Below are 20,039 nucleotides of genomic sequence, written 5' to 3' on the forward strand. Positions count from 1 at the left end.
AATATGATATAAGCCTTATTCATGGACCCCTTCCATCATGGAAAGGGCAATGATTTTATTCAGTGAAAAGGAAGTGATTCCAGGAGAAAAGAAAGTTAAGCACGGGTTCTCTTAATTAGTTCTGATTAATTTGCAATTAGTTCTCCAAACTGATTAAATTTAAAGACATTGATTCAATTTGTATAGGAGACACTGGTTGCCCATGGCTTGCAGTGGTAAAACAGTCACTAAAATTATTGCTTGTAGACACCTACAATCAAATGTTTTCAGGAGGCAAGGCTTTGGATGACCAAGTATTTGTTGCCACAGACCATTTTCATGGAAATATATGACTATTTATTACCTTAAAATAAAGTGGAAACAGATATAGTAATTGATCTTAAGGGCATGGGATTAGGGCTAAAGGAATATAAAGTGGGATAGACCAAATGCACTGACAGTGATTCACCAACCAGATATTTTAAATTCCATATGTTAGCTTGAGAAAATCTAAAATTGGGGTGGTGGAGATTGAAATGAAAGTAAGTAAAGTTATGATCCAATGCAGACATCTGGCATTACCTTATACCAATTTATATGGTTCTACAGTATCCACCCCGTCTCTCTCAATTTAAGTTAGCTATTTGCCTGATGTGCTGATTATCCTCTTTCTCTCTTAAATAATGGGTTTCCTAATGAGTATCATATTGCTTGGAATATTTTATTTGGAAGGTTATTCCTGCTTTTGCAGTATTTAATTATTTTGAGTGGTATAAATAATATTCCTTTGTGTAATAGAAGGTGCACAATTTATTTAGCCAAGGGCACTTTATTTGTGTCCAGGTGTTTTTAATGGTGAATATTATTGCCTCGACCACCGATATGCATATTTCCTCAAAGGCATTTGTAAGAATTTCTCTTGGCTATATACCTAGAAGAAAAATTTTGAAGCTTGGGGTATATGAATAGTTAAATTTAGATACTCCAGTTGTTCCCCAAAGTGACTCTATCTTTATTCAGGTAACAAACCTGAACAAATGCCACCAATCTATATCTAATCCATCCCTTAGAATATTAGAGTTCATAATTTTTCCTTTCAAATTAATATAAAATTATATCTCATAATATTCCTGGTTGCATTTTCTTACTTACACATGAGGTTGCACATTTATTCAAATATTCAGTAACAAAAAGTGTTTGTTTTTACCTTTGTCCATTTTTTTAGTTGGGTTGTTTGTCCCCTTAATATTAATTTACAAGAGATTTTTATATACTCATGATACTCTTTATCAGTTATGCATGAGATCTGTGGTTATTTTAAATTTAAGCCATTTATTTATTTATTTTATTTTTTCGAGTTTGACATCTGTATTCTGTATTTTTTTATTATATTTTAAGTTTCAGGGTACATGTGCACAACGTGCAGGTTAGTTACATATGTATACATGTGCCATGTTGGTGTGCTGCACCCATCAACTCCTCATTTACATTAGGTATATCTCCTAATGCTATCGCTCCCCCCTCCCCCCCACAACATAAGCCATTATATTTAATGAAAATAACATGAAATTCTTGTCACAGCCTAATAAATTACATATTTTTAAAATATTTCCTGGACACTTAAATTGACATGTTTAATCTGTTTTATAATACAGCAAAAATTTGAATTTTCCTTTTGACTCTAAGGGTCATTGAATTAACACAGAAATTTAACCATTTGCATTTATTTTGTTAATTACATGTACAGAAAAAATTAACTGTATATATTTATTTTATAAACAATAATACAAAAATGTTGTTTTTAATTGAGTTCTTATGCTTCCATGGCATTTTTCTCTTTTTATGCTATGTAAGTTTTTCCCCTAATATTTTTGAAGAGATAATCTTATTTTGAAATCTACTGGTTGTTAACTTTAATTTCAATAACTTACTGAAATCCACATTTCCCTTAGATATTAAATGAAGTAATTTTAAAATAAACACTGACTGATTTTAACTAAGAAATTTAGTCCACTTTATTTCCCCTTGCAGAATCACTGTGGATTCTCATAATAATGACCTTGAGTCACTAAGATAAAATTGAATTATGTTAATTCCATCTGTTTAAAGAGGTAAAATATTTTAATTTGAGAAAAAATGTTATCAGAATAATTCAAATAAAAACAAAATTTTGAAGCTTAGAAGTCATCTTTGTATAATACCTTATTCTGGGATAATGATGAAATAATTAGATATATTAATAAATCTCTCATAGCCGTATACATTTGTATTTTCTTACAGAACAAATTGCTGAAGTCTTTGCAAGTATTCTGTTAGTAATCCTAGTGAATTCCATGAAATCTTTTGTGAATTTTGGGTAATTTGTGTTTAGTTTTGGAGTTCTGGGCTTGAGTAAAGCTTTAAGTGTGATAATGTGGGCGCCTGTGTAAAGTTAAACTTGGCTGAGATGCTCCATGAAGACTAAACGTGCCATTTGACCTCTTGGTGACTCTGTGGCCTCATTTGTAAATGGAAGTTTATGTTGCAACACTCCTGGGAGCACAATGATGTAATTGGCTCCAGAGTTCTCCCGGGCACCTTCCAGAGTATGAAAGATGTCTGGTGCCCAGAACAAGCTATCAGAAAAATAATAGTGAGAAGGAAACCTTTCAAATCTGAAGAATTAAAATAGCCAATAGATCCAGCAACTAACTACCTAGGACGTTACCTTAAAATGTAATATCTAAAACAGTGGCCCGTCTATTCTGATATAGGATTATTTCTTCTATGGCTCTCTTTGACTCTTTACTGCATCTCTTTCTGCATCAATATTTTCTGCCCTCAAATTTAAACATAAAGAGAAATGTTGTTTATATTGACAACCAGCTTGGCCATTGTTATGTAAACATCAACTTTCCTTGCAAATATGTCTTAAATACTTTATTGTAAGTTTAATTGGATGGCAAAAATGGACACTACTTCTACAGTTACTTCAGTCAGTATCTTGGTAATTGCATTATTCATTGTTTTTTCCCCAGTATGGATAAACCTATAAGAAGCAGGATGGGCATATATCCTTCTAACTGATTTGTAAGAAGTACTGAATTTGCCCAGAATCTTTTAGTCAAGTTTCATATACCCAAAACATCATTTTATTCATGGAAGAACATGTTCCCAGAGATTCTAAACCCATTTTATGTGCTTTTTGTATGAGAGCTGAAAACCAGATGCAATATAGCTGGAAAGGTGACTCCAGACTCTTTTCATCCCATCTAAGAATTTTAACTTCTATCTGAACTGGTGTTCCTGTAACCGATTCCTTAATTCATTTTGAAAGTTTCTACAAAGCTTTAAAATTCAAGAATTTGAACTCTTAGCATGATGTCTTATGAGGGCAGCCTTCCAGCAGCATGAAAGCTCTGTGACTGCTCTCTCTTTAGGTCTGGAAACTAACGGAACACTTTGGAGTCACAGTAGTTGAATAAAGCATAGAGACTGATTTGGAAGTTAGTGGGAGAGTGTTTAAACAGTGAATGAAACTGAAATTTATTAGCTGTGTGACTGTTTACATTGACTGTCTCCAGCCTCCTGCACATCAGGTGACATTCTCCAGCTTACTGCAATTAAAGCAAGACTCATGTCATTCTTGTCAAGTTGGTACAAAACATAATCCCAATTGCTTTGTAAAAGATGAAAAACAAGATTAAAAAGCAAAACAAAAACCCTGAGATAGAAGCCTTTAGAACAATAATTTTAAAAGTGCCTTTCCTTTTCTATTAAAAAAAGAAAGGTGAATTAAAAGGAGCTGGCTATAAAACCAAGGGAAATGGAGAGACAGAAAACATACATTCTGCTGAAGATGATGCTTGGTAATTAATACCTGGTGGGAGTAATGGATCATTTCCTCTAGCTGGAGCACCGGATGCTTTGGAATTAGGGACCCAGAGGATAATCCTCACTCTGAAGCATTAGTAATTTTGTCAAAGTGGCCTTCTTATGGATTTCTGTTTCAGTGGTTGAGATTTTTAATTTATTTAAAAGTTGTGGTCACAGAGAGAAGATGGGGAGATGTGCGTAACAGTCAGCACATTTTTATAGATCCCAGGATTGTCCTCTAATCAAGCTGCCAGTCACAGAAATATCCAGTGAGCTCCTAATTATCTCTAAACTTATATTACAAATAATGTGAGAGAAATGAAAAATAAAAAGCTATAAAGCTATACTACTTACCCTTGAAGATGTAATAGTTTAATAGAGAAGAGTACACATAAAACATTCCAAAGAAACAAGTCAAGTTAGGGTATTTTTAGGCTTCATTACTAGTGGGCTTTCAAAGAAAAGCTCAGATTGAGTCCATTCAGCCTCACATCAGTCTACTGTTTTAGTGTGTGTGGGAGGGGGTTCAGGTGGGGTGGAGTTGCACATCTGTTCCACATGGCCACCTCCTTTCAAGGTGTCCTGGGGCATATTCTATGCCTTGGGTGGGGATTTGCATTGAGGAAAGGGCATTTAGTGTCAAAAGCCATTTTAAGTGGGATTTAGGCATGAGGGGTTTTTGAACGGGGTCTGAGCAGAGTCTACTGACTTAGGCATCACCCCTATTAATCAATAAGAGATGTGCTAGCTGTTCTCATGTTCCCCTCTGGACCACAATGGGAAGGACAACCATTACAGCTCTTTGATATTGATGACTTACTGGGCTTTCTTACGTGGACATTGGACTTCAAAGTGCTGGCCTGCTGGTGATATTGGCAGAGAGAGCTTCTTGCTCTCTAGGAGCTGGGTGATTCCTTGAGCAGGCTCTGCTCCTGTTCACTTGACATCCATGTGGGATCCCCTAGTTCTAGGACTCCTAGTCCTCTTCCTGGTCCAGTTCCTTCCTTTCCACATCTCTCTCCTCCATGACTCCTTAGACTCTGATACATTTATTTAGTTTCCAAGGGACAAGAAAAACTGATCCTTGCTGATCAACAATTTAAAATTTTTTCATTATTATTATTTTATAGCTGGACTACTGCTCTTGACAATGACAGCAAAGGATCTGACTCTTCTCTGGTTTTCTTGTGAATAAATCTTTTGAAGCAATGAAATGTCACATAGCCTTAAGTAAGAAAGTGTCCTGGTGTAGTAGAAATTAAGGGGAAAATATTCTGGTTAATTAATAAACATATTATCTTGCTAGAGCTACAGAAGAATTTCATGTATCTCAATGATTAAGGAATAGAGCATTCTTCATATAGGCCAAAGAGACATGTATAGTGAGATAAAAAGTGAACCAGAAATCAGAAGGTCTTGATTCCTGTTCTGGTATACTGGTCATATGACCTGGGGCAAAGTACTTACTGTCTACATACTTCAGGATTCTCCCTTTAAAAATATGCATAATGATACACATTACATTATTTCTACTACCTGGGTGGTGGTACTGTGTTATGGTTAAAGAAATTTAAAGTCAGCCTCTTTAATTTTGATTTTGGTCCCTACCACTTATTAGTCATGAGATTTGCTAAGTTACTCAATCTTTCTAAGCCCCAATTTCCTCAACAGGGTTGTGGTTAGGAATGAATGAAATCATACACGTATAGTATTTATATCTTTTCCTGACACATAGATAAATTATTCAATAGTTGTTAACTATTCTTGTTGCTACTGCCTCACCCCTTGTAGTGGCAAATAGGTTCATGAAGGATTAAAAAAGAAATGATATAAACTATAAGATTTTGTACATTTTAGTTTTAGACTTTTTATTGTGTTTTTCTTTCTAAAATAAAACCTATAGCCTCTTGTGTTTGTAAAGTTACGCTATAGCATTTGATTTTTTTTCTTGAACGTGACTCCATGTCATCATTATGACCATCATTATGAATGTTACTCAGTGTCATCATTATGATGCTAATGTGTACAGTAGCTCTTATTATTTTTGTGTTTGCTTACTTTTAAAAAATGCTTTCCCTTTGACAGACGAACTGTAACAGGCTATTATTTCTCATCCTTTTATTTATCCCTGATGGTCAGACCTGCTCTCTTTAGCTTGTCACACCAATATAAAGTGGTTTGGAAAATCAGATCACTGACTTATTTTAGAATTGTATATTTAAAAAGAATAATAATCTCAGGATAATAGAGACCAAAGACTGCTTTTTAATTTTGTGGGGGAGGGGGTGGAATTGTTTGTTATTTGTTTGTTTTATGAGTTATTTTGCTTTCTTTGGTTTTCTTGTAAGCTGATCCCATATAGATGACTTAATCATCAGAACAGAATGTAACTATGCAACTCTTTATGTCTCAATTTCAGTTATATTGCCAAGAAAAGAGTTGGCAAGGATTTTAATATTCCAAAGTAAGGGACTAGATCACACATACTAAAAACAGGTATTGTAAATTTTTTCTTTTAAGCCGAGGTTGAAGAGACTGAGACAGAAGTTATGATTTAACTAAATTCCACAACTCTTTTGGAAGTTGTCAGTGATGGAAGGGAGATAATTTCCTTATTTTTACCTTACATCTGGTAAGGGATGCTCTGATGCAAGTTCCATAGTGCATGGGGGACGCAGTGGACTAGTGAGAGACCCACACTGGAGAAAGGTGAAGGACAAGAAGGTCACTGAATCAGGCTGTGGAAACAGAGCAGAAAATTGTAGGTAAAAAGTCACTTCACTTCCATCTGCAGTGGGCCTGTGTTTTGGGTGGGTATAAAGCTAGAGAGTCTCCTTAGTATTGTTTTAAATCTTACCCAAGTGGGCCACCTCAAAAGGTTAGGAGGCCTCAGTAAAAAAAGCCTGATGGTATAGTAAAGCTTGCTCAAGGGCCAAGGCAGGAATCCTCAGAAATCTTCTGGATATTCATTCATCTGCGTCAGAGCAATTGCAGTTCAGGGATTCTCAGTTGTGTTCATTTCCTATTACTGCTGTAACAAGTTACCACAATTTTAGTGGCTTAAAATAACACACATTTTTTTTTCTTTTGCAGTTCTGGGGGTCAAAAGTCTAAGATCAAGTTGTGGTCAAGCTGTGTTCCTTCTGGGGTCTCCAGGAGAATAATCTGTTTCTTTGGCTTTTGCAGCTCTGAACAGTCACCTTCATTCCTTGACTGTGGCTTCTTCCATCTTTAATGCCAGCAGCATAGCATCCTCACATTTTTCTCTGTCTTTTTCCCATAGTCACACAAGCTTCTGTGTTTAGGCCTTTCCTCTCTTGTCTTTCTATATAAACCCTTAGGATGGCAGTGGGCCCACCGAGAAAATCCAGGATAATCTCTCCATCTCAAGATCCTTAATTTAATTACATCTGCAAAATGAGTTTTGCCATGTTTTATAACCCATTCCCAGGTTCTACAGATCAGAATGTGGACATCTTTGATTATTACTTGGTCTGTCACATCAGTGAAGGAAGGTAGCCCACGAACCCACCAAAGTACAGGAAAGGGAAGAATTATCTTTAAATAAAGCCTAGCTAAGATAAACCTGGCACCAGATCAGGAGAGTACAAATCAGGAAGACATTTCCTACCTCTTACTGCCCCTTACTTCTTGTTCCATGACCCCAGGGAAAAACGTTTTGACAAGCTGGAGAGGAGAGAAGTACCAGCTAGGGAAACAGGAAAGAAGTGAATCATATGGTCCTTTTTTCCTATTGTAAAATTTCTACTTAGAGCTACGTTGAGTTGATAGAGAAGGGAAGCTTTCATTTTAAATGAATTCAGAGTTGGTCATTATTGTGGAATGGGCATTATACTTGTAGTTGGTGACTCAAAGATACTGGAGGATATTTTTTATTATCTGACAGTAACCACAGAAGTCATGCCTGGGGCTCATCTAAAGGTGGTAACTGGCCCTATAAAGTTGATTTGAACAGGTAGTACCAGTGGGAAAGGAAGGAGTAGGATTAAGCTGTTTTCTTATTGCACCTTGAAGGTTAAGCTTCTTTAACATAATGGTTACATAATATAATTCAAATTTTAAATTGTTTTATGCAAATGAAAATAATTAATGACTTAAAGATGACAAAAGTTAGCATTTGATTGGACAGTTAAGATGGTATGGCCCAGAACTGGAGTTAGAAATTTTAATTCCTGCATATTCTTGGTTTAAGTGACATGAAAAGAGTAGCAAAAATAGAAACTCTGGAGAAGTAACTGCTAGCAGTGCAAACAGAAACAACAGAAGTGGCAAGATACGGAACCACTGATATTCATATAAAGTGACATTAAAGAACAAAAATTGCCACTGGGGAAAAGAGAAGAAAATGTGTTAACAAAAACAGAAATATAGTTTGGGGATGTTTAGTGAAAGGGCACACTTAAACACCCTCCTGATATTAGGGCCATATAACAAAGGCCTATCAATTAAAGAGCATACCTCTTTTGACTATTCCATGAAGGACCACTTGTCCCTTCATACCTCAATTATCTCTGAAATCTTCATTGTTCTACAGTATGATATTACACTAATGTTAATTATATCTTTACCTCATGAAAAAGAAAGGTTACCTTTTTGGAAGCATAACATTTTCCATGGCAGGAACATGAATAACACATTTTAGAGAGTTTGCCATAAAAAATCAAAGAACTGTTTCACTGTTGTAACCAGCATCCATTATGACCCTCAGTGATTTCTCCTGGTCTCTTTGCCCTCCCTCTTTAAAACAGGATTTTTCCTGAATGGCCAACAGAATGCAGTGGAATTGATGACATATGATTTCCAAGACTAGGTTCTAAAAGGCATTACAACTACTGCCTTGGTCTTTTGGATCACTTGTTCTAGGGGGAGCAAGCCATCATGTCAAGAGAATACTCAAGTAGGCCTGTGGAGAGATCTATATGAAAAGAAACTGTGGTTCTCAGCCAATAGCCAGCACCAACTTGCTGGTCCTGGAATAAGCCACATTGGAAGTAGGTCCTATAGCTCCAGTCAAGTCTTCTGATAACTGCAGGCCAATAGACATTGAGGCACAACTGCCAGATGAGCCACTAATGAATTCCTAATTCACCAAACTGTGAGTGATTATAAATGGTTGTTATTGTTTCAAACCACATTTTGATGATGATTTGTTACACAGCAATAAGTAATGAGTATTTTACTTTTGAAGAGTAAAATGTCAGTCAGCTGTGCAATTTTAGGTATTACATAATTTATTCTTCAAATATTTCAAGTGGCTAAACTAGTAATGTAATTATTTTTATCTATTTTATATTGATTTCATTGCATGACTCAATGTATTACGATTAAAACATTAAGTAGTGGCCAATAGAAAAGAAATCCACCAGTCCTCAGTCTGTTATCAATGGTCATCAAACTGTTTAACATATCACTGAGCATTTCTAATCTATTTAAATTAATGCCTTATTTCAGCAGAAAAAAAATAAAAATTTCTGGAAAATAAAGTCAAGTGAAAAAAAACTTCAACCTCTAAAAATAAGATGGTGAGATACATACACACACGCACATACACACACAGATGTATACATACAAATATACAGATAAATTAATGTATATTATGTAATACACATTACAGTATATTAATATATCCTAATTTAGTCCTGTTGGACTCTCCTAGTGACTTGGGTTAAATGTGCTACAGCACGAGAAGAAAAAAGAAAATCAGGTAATTCAGTTAAGCAGAATCCAGAGCAAATAATTCATCATTATGCAGCAATTACTCCTGAATTTTTTTTTATCCCTCTAACGGGGAACACAAATCAGTTCACTTTGAGAATGATACAATTTGATTATCTCATATGAGATCTTCATTTATAAAAAATAAACACAAATTCAGTTTTGTACCCTGTCCTTTTATAAAACAATTTTTACATTCCCTTCCTATGCTTCAAAATGTTGATGCCAGATCAAGAGTTCTACTGCAATGGAAAGTCTAAAGTGATTATATTCATTTTCTAAACTCTATGGGTATCTTTGATAGTATGTTACAAATATTTACCCCCAGGTCAGTAAATATGTGGATATGTTGCTTATGAACAACTTGTCACTTATTAGAGTCCTAAACAATTATTTGGGTCTCAGAAAATACTTATTTGAATTAAAAATATGAACTTTAATCAATTCTTTATTGAATTCTTATGAGTACATATCTAAGTACTTTAAGAAATACAAGATATTAAATATATGTTTCCTGTCTTCTGGAGGCCCACATTCTAATAGTCGAAACTAGATACAATTGTAAGGCAAGTTAGGTAGTATTTTAAGTTCTATTTCAGCTTATAGAAACCAAACAAAAGATGATAAAGGTCATGTATGATTATTTAAAAAAGGGATGATAGGCTTAAAGAAATCTGAATGGCAGTTTGGATCTTGAAATTATTTTTTTTAAGATTTTCCTATATTCTTTTTTGAATGCATTTCTAGAAAGCTAGGTAAATACCAATAAAATGTTATACCATTTGTTTTGTTCTCAGTAGTTGAAACTATTTAGTATTTTTACCATATTCAAGTAGCATTTTTGTTTGGAGAAAATTTCCTTTTTTCTTTTTGATCACAGTGAATGATGTGTCAGTTGGGATGTTAGTGTTAATACACCAATAGAACAATGACTAATAACATTGCTCACCTCAGGTCCAGAGAAATGATCCAGAGCTCACTATAGGACTGTGACAAGAGTAATCAGAGCAGCTGGAAAGGGCCCATTCAGGTTAGTAGCTACAGAAATATTTGGCCATAGACAAATTTATTGGCAACTGAACTCACCCTTTTCTGTTCCACACTTACTGTTGACCCATAGAACCAAACATAGGCTCTTATTCTAACTCTGGTATTAAAGAGCTTCTTGATTTAGAGCACATTTATTAATTATTTTGAGACTTCTTTTTTCATCCATTAAAGTGCTTAATAATATCAATTTAATGGTTTGTAGATATAATTAAATATACAACATGTGCATGATGTGTGAAACAAAAAAGGTCTTCAGAAAATGTTTATTTATTTTACTTTCGCTCCTTCTGAAGCTTTTATATTGAATATGTCTCAGTTATAAAGGCTGCACATTGAGTAAAATAATTTACAATATTGATTTTTTTAAATTCCAAAGAGTATTTTAATAGCCAGCAGCTATATATTTTCTCAATACAGCCACACAATGCTTCCGGATGAGATGATGGATTAGTCACATCTTCACAGTGCTGCTGGGTGCCAGATTCTATTTTTTAATCATCACTGTTTGGAGTGCTGTGTGGTAGAAGTTTCAGAAGAAATTTTTATATTAATTGCAAGGTTGAGAGAAAATTTTCTCAATGTAGCTAAAACTGTTTGGGGGAGACTATTACAAAACAAGAGAAAACAGTCACTAGTAAAATGATCAAATGTCCTATTTTGAAATACAATGCTTTGATTCAAATAAAAGCAAGGAGGGAGGAAGAGAAGGACAGAGTTGGGCTGATGTCTACCCAAATCCATAACATATGTAGTCTAGTCTAAGGATTTGAGGAGCTTCATAATTAAGATCTTTAGCTTGCTGTGGAGATTAAATATTCACCTGCTGTTTTTCATCTTTTCTAGAGAATCTCTCTAAATTCTCACCATTGTTTTGCAGCATACATTGTAAAAACAAAAACAAAAACAAAACAAAACAAAAAAAACGCGCACTTCCAAATAGTTAACAGGCAGCAGGGTCTCATTTGCTCATCATATGTTTTCTCAGTCTTTGTATTAACAAGGTTCCCAGGAGTATTCAAAACATTTTTGTTCAAAGATAGGATCCAAAGGATTTAAATTGTCATCTGAGGTGAGAAAATCTGCCCAATCTAAGGCTGTCCTTGACAGGTCCTCCTCAAGTTGGAATTAGTTCTACATGGATTCTGCCACGTTTAATCGCATAATTCAACCTTTCTGAGGTTATCCGCAGAATTTTGTTCAACTTTCAACTTCCACAGATCAGAAATATAAAGACCACCTGTAGCACATATAATCTAAATTTGTCTGCAAGTGGAGAATTTTTAACTATCAAATTGAAAGGGAATTAAATGGCTAGACAGAACTTATGCAATTTATTTTATTCCTATCCGCAGGTTCACATCTGCTGTCTCCTGAATGAACTCACTTTTATATTCTAAGTAATTACACCTCTGCTCTTTTTAACACAACTATAGTAGTCCTTAGTGTTGATAGAGTGTATATATATATATATAGTATATAGAGCATATACTCTATATAGAATACTATATATAAGAGTACATATACTCTTAGAGTATATGTGTATATAGAGAGTATATATAGAGTATATAGAGTATATACTCTATATAGCGTACATATATAGTATATATATAGAGTACATATATATCTATATAGAGAGCATATATAGATGTATATTTCTATATATATCTAGAGAAAGCAAATATATATATATATAGCATTGACTTAAATATTTAAGGTTAAAAGAAAATTTCAAATGGATGCTGTTCAACATGGTAGTCACTAACCATATGTAAATAATTAGTTGATTAAAATGAAGTAAAATAAAAAATATTTCAGGCCATTGTTTGCACTAGCCTCACTTCAAATGTTCAGCGGTTGCAACAGTGCCGATTTAGAACATTCCTGTTATTGCGGAAGTTCTACTGGATGGCTTTACTCTTTGAAACTGCACTCTAAAGAATCTTTATATCGTAGCCCATGTCTCCTTAGGAAACAGATAATGGCAATGACACTTCCAACAAAGTATTCTTAATAGTAATGTGACAAGACTGGTTTAGGAAGTAGTTGGACAGAAAAAAAAGACAAAGGGAAGGAAAGAGGGAGAAAGGAAGGAAGAAAAAAATGGAAAAGAAAGAAGGAAGGGATAAAGGAAGGAAGGAAGGGAGGGAGGAAGGAAGGAAGAGAGGGAAGGAGGAAGGAAGGAGGAAGCTTTGTATATGTCAGGGACATTTTTATATATAGTACCATATTAAATATTGGCTTATTTGACAATGTGATGTATTAGCTAGTATGCCGGTTAAACCTCCTACTGTGAAAAGGAAAATGAATCCTAGGGCTCAGAATATTTCAGGAGATTGTTTGATGTAATCACCGTGCAGTGTAGCTAATCAGCTAAAGACCTTGACGCCAGTAGGGATAGCAATAATTATGGTAGCAGAGGTGAATTATGCCGGTGTGTCTATGTCTGTTCCTACCGTAAATATATGGTGAGCCCATACGATAAATCCTAAGAAACCAATTGATATCATGGCTCATAGTATGCCCATATCCAAATGATTCCTGTTTTCCAGAATAATACGTTACGATGTGGGAGATTATCCTGAAGCCTGGTAGGATAAGGATATGGACTTCAGGGTGACCAAAGAATCAGAATAAATGTTGGTACAAGCTAGGGTCACCCCCGCCAGCGGGGTCAAAAAAAGTAGTGTTGAGGTTACCGTCAGTTAATAGTATAGTAATGCCGGCGGCTGGGTCTGGGAGGGAAAGAGTAGAAGGACTGCCGTAATGAAGACTGATCAGACGAAAAGCGGTGTGTGATACTGAGATAAGGCTGGGGGTTTTATGTTAATAATTGTGGTAATAAAGTTAATGGCCCCTAAAATAGAAGAAACACCTGCCAAGTTGAGGGAGAAGATGGTCAGATCCACAGAGGCTCCTAAATGTGCTAGGTTTCCTGCTAAAGGGGGATAAAGTGTTCAGCCGGTTCCAGCGCAGGCTTCTACTATTGAGGATGCAAGTAGGAGTAGAAAAGAGTGGGGGAGAAGTCAGAAGCTCATATTATTTATCTCGGGGAATGCCATATCGGGTGCACCAATTACCAGAGGGACTAGCCAGTTGCCGAAACCCCCAATCATGATTGGTATTACCATAAAAAAGATTATAACGAATGTGAGGGCGGTAACAATAACATTGTAGATCTGATCTTCTCCTAGCAGAGTTCCCGGCTGGCCTAATTCTGCTCGAATTAGAAGGCTTAAGGCCGTGCCTGCTATCCTGCTTATGCGGCAAATAGCAGGTATAGTGTTCCGGTATCTTTGTGGTTAGTTGAAAACAATCAACGATTGATGAACATAAGTGGGGAAAAAAGGTAAAATGGCTGAGTAAGCATTAGACTATAAATCTAAAGACAAGAGGTCAAGGCCTTTTTACCAGCCCTGAGGTGATTTCTCATGTTGAATTGCAAATTCAAAGGAGCAGCTTCAGTCCTGCAGGAGCTTCTCCGGCCTTTCTCCCCCAACGGTGGGAGAATGAGATTGAAGCCAGTTGATGAGGGTGTTTAGCTGTTAACTGCATTTTCGTGGGTTTGAATTCCATCAATCTAGCAAGGGCTTAGCTTAATTAAAGTGGTTGATTTGTGTTCAATTGATGCAGAATAGAGTCTTGCAGTCCTTAGAAATTAAGTTCATTAAGTGTTATAGAAATTAAGTGTAATTTACTTACTAAGGGCGTTGAAGGCCCTTGGTCTTATTTAACCTAAATTTCTAAGTTACAGTTAGTATTAATGGAGAGATGGGTAAGAGGAGGTTAGAAGAGATGACAAGTGGGGGGAAGAGTAGTATGGGTTTTGTGTTTTCGAATTGTCATTTTATTTTCATATTATTAGTTGTGGGGAATAGTGTCACTGAGATGGAATAAATTAGGTTTATGTAAAAGTACAGGTTGAGTAGGGTTATGGTAGCTATAATGGTTGGGGTAATAAGGCTATTGCTTTTTGTCAATTCTTGGATGATGATTCATTTAGGCAGGAACCCTGTTAATGGAGGTAAACCTCCTAGGGATAGTAAAATTAGTGGAATTATAGGTATCAACCATGTTAATTTGTTTCAGGTGTAAGATAGTGACAGGATTGTGCTTACACTCAGGTTGAGTGTAAGTAAAATTATTTACTTTAAGATAAAGTAGGTAATCAGGTTTAGAATGGTAATGTTTGGGTTATAGATTAGTACTGCTATTATTCAACTTATGTGAGTGATTGAGGAGTAAGCTAGGAATTTATGCAATTGTGTTTGGTTACGTCCTCCTCAACCGCCCACTATAATGGATAGGATTGTGGTAGATAAGAGAATGTTCGTGTTTGTTGATGGGAAAATTTGAAACATAATCAAGATAGAGGCTAGTTTTTGTCATGTGAGGAGAAGTATGCCAGACATTAGAGAGGTTCCTTGGGTTACCTCTGGGACTCAGAAGTGAAAGTGGGCTATTCCTAGTTTTATTACTATGGCCATTAGTATTAAGGATGAAAATTGATGAATAGTGTTTATTATTGTTCATTGTCCGGAGGACAGGTTATTGGAAAGGATACCTATCATGAGAATTATAGATGTGGTTGCTTGTGTAAGGAAATATTTGGTGGCTGCTTCTGTAGAGCAGGGATTTTTTTTTTTTTATTATTAAGATTGGGGTAAAGGCTAGTACGTTTGACAAATATTGGCTTATTTGAACTCAAGTGAAATATTCCCTCCTCTAATATTCAGCTGCCATCCTTGGGATGACTTAACTAATTGTTCAACAGGCTTGCCCTGTTAGGCTGTGACTATCTAGCCAAAAAAAATCTTATCAAAAAAAAAAAAACAAAAATGTTTAGTTCTTCTTGCTGGGAGAACACAGTCTTTATGACTATGCCAAGGGCAGTGACCTGGTATTACTTTTTGCAGAATGTTAATTAAGATAGCCCATGGATACAATAAAAAATTTCATACAACTTACAGTCATTGTAGACATGACTTAAAAGTTCATTTCTCTAAGTACATGTTTCTTTGTAAGAGTATAACTCTAAAATAATATTTCTACTGTATATTGGACATAGGAGTATGATATGAATTAGTGTAACTCATGATGAATTAACAGCCCAGGGAAATTTTCACTTGAAGCTTCCCCTGATAAGCATCTAAGCTTTGTAGGTAGAGACAAAACAATTTTTCATGAACTGAACGTTATGATGAATTTCTTTTAACTTAGCTTTTATACCTGTGTAATTATTCTACCATTTTAACACACCTAAGGTTAAAGATCTGTTTGCAGGACCTGAGACAATGTTAGAGGACATAAACTTACAGTGAGTCCAACTAAATGGGCTTTGTGATGTTTGTAATACTTAAAGGGGAATACAATACAAAAAAAAATTTTTAAACCATTTTCTCTTAAAATATAAATGTAATAGCTTTGTGAGGATTATACTTATGATCAGGGTTAGGTCTGAGCAAACTTTCGATGTGATTTTCTAGTGTACTCTCTTCCATTCTTTCGGTTTACCTTTTCTCAGATTTCTCCTATATCCTTTTGTTAATCTCTCTCACTGCCAAAAGATGACAGGTTTTTTATGCTGTTCATTAGTGACCCGGAGTTTTTTACTTCTGTGCCCCCCCCATAGGAGACATTGTCTCAGGCTCTGAAACTTCAGCTTTCCCTCATCCCCAGAATCTTTTATTTGTCTCAGGAAACTGGTAATTTAATTTGAAGAAAGGTTTACTCCTTTTAGATAATGTTTATGTCTTAACATTTGTCTTTAACTCTGATTAATAGAACTTCAGATGTTGTAGCAAATTGTTAGAGTCTTGCTTTGAATGCATTACTGTGGTGCCTATTCATTATTATTGTATTGTTGATATATAATTTACATACCATACAATTCTTACTTTTGAAGTGTAGAATTCAGTGGTTTTTAGTATATTCACTAAGTTTTCATCCCCACTCTATAATTCTGAGACATTTTCATCACCCTAAAAAGAAACCCTATGCCCTTTAGCAGTCTCTCTCTTTTCCCTGCTTCTCTCATTCCTTAGCAAATACTAGTCTATTTTCTGTCTCAATAGATTTGCCTACTCTGGACATTTTGTGTAAATAGACTCGTACATTATATGACATTTTGTGCCTGGTTTCTTTCCCATAGCAAGCACAGTGTTTTCAAGATTTATACATGTCATGGCATGTATCCATACTTTATTCTTTTGAATGCCTGAATAATATTCCACTGCACAGGCATATATATTTGTTTCTCTATTCATTATTTGGGTGCATTATTTGTATTGTTTCCATTTCAATATGGCCACCATAAATACTACTGCTATGAACATTCATGTATAATGATTTTGTGAACATAATTTGCCATTTGGAGAGGTACATACCCACAAGTGAAATACCAGGAACTGGATTATATAGTCCATCACTGTTTAGGTTTCTAGGAACTATACAACTGTTTTCCAAAGACTTCCAACTTATCCATATAATCATCAAGACTTATTATATTTTTAATTTAGCCACATTAGTAGCTGTAAAATTGAACTTCATTATTGTTTTGTTTTTCATTAACCTAATGATATTGAGCATCTTTTCATGTGCTTGTTGACCATTTGCATATCTTCTTTGTAGACATATCTATTCAAGTGCTATGACCAGATTTAAATTAGGCTGCCTTTTTAAATTTATGTTGTGATAGTTCTTTATAGATCCTTGCTACTAGATTCTATCAGGTATATGATTGGCAAATATTTTCTTTCAGTCTGTGGATTATCTTCTCGTTGTCTTAATGGTAATCTCTAAAACACAAATGTTTTTAATTTTGATTAAATCCAGTTAATTATCTTTTGTCATATTCTTGTACTTTTTGGTGTCTTATCTAAGAAATCATTGTCTTATCCAAGTTAATGAAGATTTATGCCTACATTTTCTATTAGAGTTTTATAATTTTTACTATTACATTTAAATTTTTTATTTATTTTGAATTAATCTTCATACGTGGTTTGAAGTAAAAGTTTAATTTTATTCTTTTACAGGTGGATACCAAGTTGTCCTTGCATAATTTATGTAAGACTTTTCTTTCCCCATTGATTTGCTTTGGCACCATAGTCAGGAATTAATTAACCATCAGCAGAGGATTCTGGGAAGATGGCAAAGTAGGAAGCACCCAGAATCGGTCTTCTTACCCAGCCAACAATTGCACTGGTATAATCTGCTGATGTAACTATTTGACAGTGGTCCCCAATCTTTTTGGCACCAGGGGCTGGTTTCATGGAAGACAATTTTTCCACAGACCAGGGTGGGGGATGGTTTCAGGATAACCCGATCACATTATGTTTATGGTACACTTTATTTCTATTATTATTACATTGTAATATATAATGAAATAAGTAGACAGCTCACTACAATGTTGAATCAGTAGGAGCCCTAAGCCTGTTTCTCAGCAACTAGATTGTTCCATCTGGGAGTGACAGGATACAATGACGGATCATCAGGCATTAGATTATCATAAGGAATGCACAAACTAGATCCCTTGCATGCACAGTTCACAGTAGGGTTCAAGCTCCCATATGAATTTAATACCACTGCTGCTCTGACAGGATGTGGAGCACAGGTGACAATGCTTGTTCACTGGCCACTCACCTCCTGCTGGGCAGCCCTGTTCCTAACAGGCCACGATGATTGAGGACCTCTACTATTTTGGATCTCTAGAGTCTACTGAAGGTTTGAAACTTCCATAGGAAGTCTCAGAGAGTAAATTGTGGATACTTTTGGTAAATTTCAGCTCTTAGCACAGTAGCAGATATAAATTTCCCACCTCTCAGCTATGCGGCAGGTAGTGGTGCACATATTCTTGGAGCAACTTGCATACAACTTGTGGGAGCCAGGGTAAGCATAAAAGATCCTGTTCCACAAATACCAGGTATCTGATCTCTGCTCACTGATTGCTGCTTGTGAACACAGAGGGGAAAGGAATTAGTGGCTATGTTGATGTACCTTCCCACATTGCTGCAAGTCATCCCCCCCAAGCTGAAGTCACTCTCAGTAATTTAAAGGGCTTATTCCCTTCCTCCTTGATTTTTTTCTTCTACCCTTTTGGGTGCCAGACATTAAAGACTAGGACATTCAAAACAGCTGCATATGCAGAGAAAATTAGAACATGACTGCACATGTCTAGGGAAAGGCTCAGAAATGACGTAAGAAGACTTAAGACTGATCCTTGGCATATGGACAGCCTACAACAATCAAGAAATAACAATAAAAACAACAACAACAAAATAACAAATCCTAGGGAAGGAGGATAATTTGATTTCCAGAGTTACTACATATTAGATTTAGATATCCAGTTTGCAACAACAACAACAACAACAACAACAAAATATTACAAAGAAACAAAAAAGTATGGACCACTTAAAGGAAAAAAAAACAAATCCAAAGAAACTGTCCCTGAAAAAGACATGATGGGAAATATATTAGACAAAGACTTTAAACAACTGTCTTAAAAATACTCAAAGAACTAAAGAAATATGTGGAGAAAGTCAAAGAAATAATATATGGACAAAATGGAAATATAAATAGATACAAAACCTAAAAATAAACCAAAAAGAAATTCTGGAGCTGAAAAGTACAATAACTGAAATTTTAAAATTCACTAGAGAGATTCAAAGACAGATCTGAGCAGACAGAATAAAGAATCTGCAAAGTTGATGATAGGACAATAGAAATTGCCAAGTCTGAGGAATAAAAAGAATAAAAAAAGATTGAAGAAATGTAAACAGAGCCTGAGCAACCTGTGGGACACCATCAAGTGGACCAACGTATGCATTTTCAGGGCCCTAGGAGGAGAAGAGAGAAAGAAAGCATCAGAGAAAATATTTGAACAAATAATGGCTGAAAATTTTCTAAGTTGTTGAAAAATACAAATATAAGTATCTGAGAAGCTGAATGAATTCCAAGTGTGATGAACTGAATAAAGCCCACACTGAGATATATTATAATCAAACTTTTGAAAGCCAATCAGAAAAAGAGAATCTTAAAAGCAGCAAGAGAGAAGCAACTTGTCACATACATGGGATCCTCAGTAAGAATACAAGCAATTTTCTCATCAGAAACTTTAGATGCCAGAAGGCAGTGGGCTGATATGTTAAAAATGCTAAAAGAGAAAAAAAAATGTCAATAAAGAATTCTATATTTGGCAATACTGACCTTGAAAAGTGTGGGTGAAATTAAGACATTCCCAGAAAACAAAGGCTGTGAGAGTTTGTTACCATTAGAGCTGCCTTGGGGGAAAAATGCTCAAGGGATTCCAGCAGGGTGACATGCAAGGATACCAGACAGAAAATCAAAGATATATGAAGATATAAAGACCTCAGTGAAGATAAATTCATGGACAATAATAAAAGCTAGAATATTAGAACAATAGT

Source organism: Pan paniscus, chromosome 11, assembly GCF_029289425.2.
Source record: "Pan paniscus chromosome 11, NHGRI_mPanPan1-v2.0_pri, whole genome shotgun sequence".
NCBI lineage: Eukaryota > Metazoa > Chordata > Mammalia > Primates > Hominidae > Pan > Pan paniscus.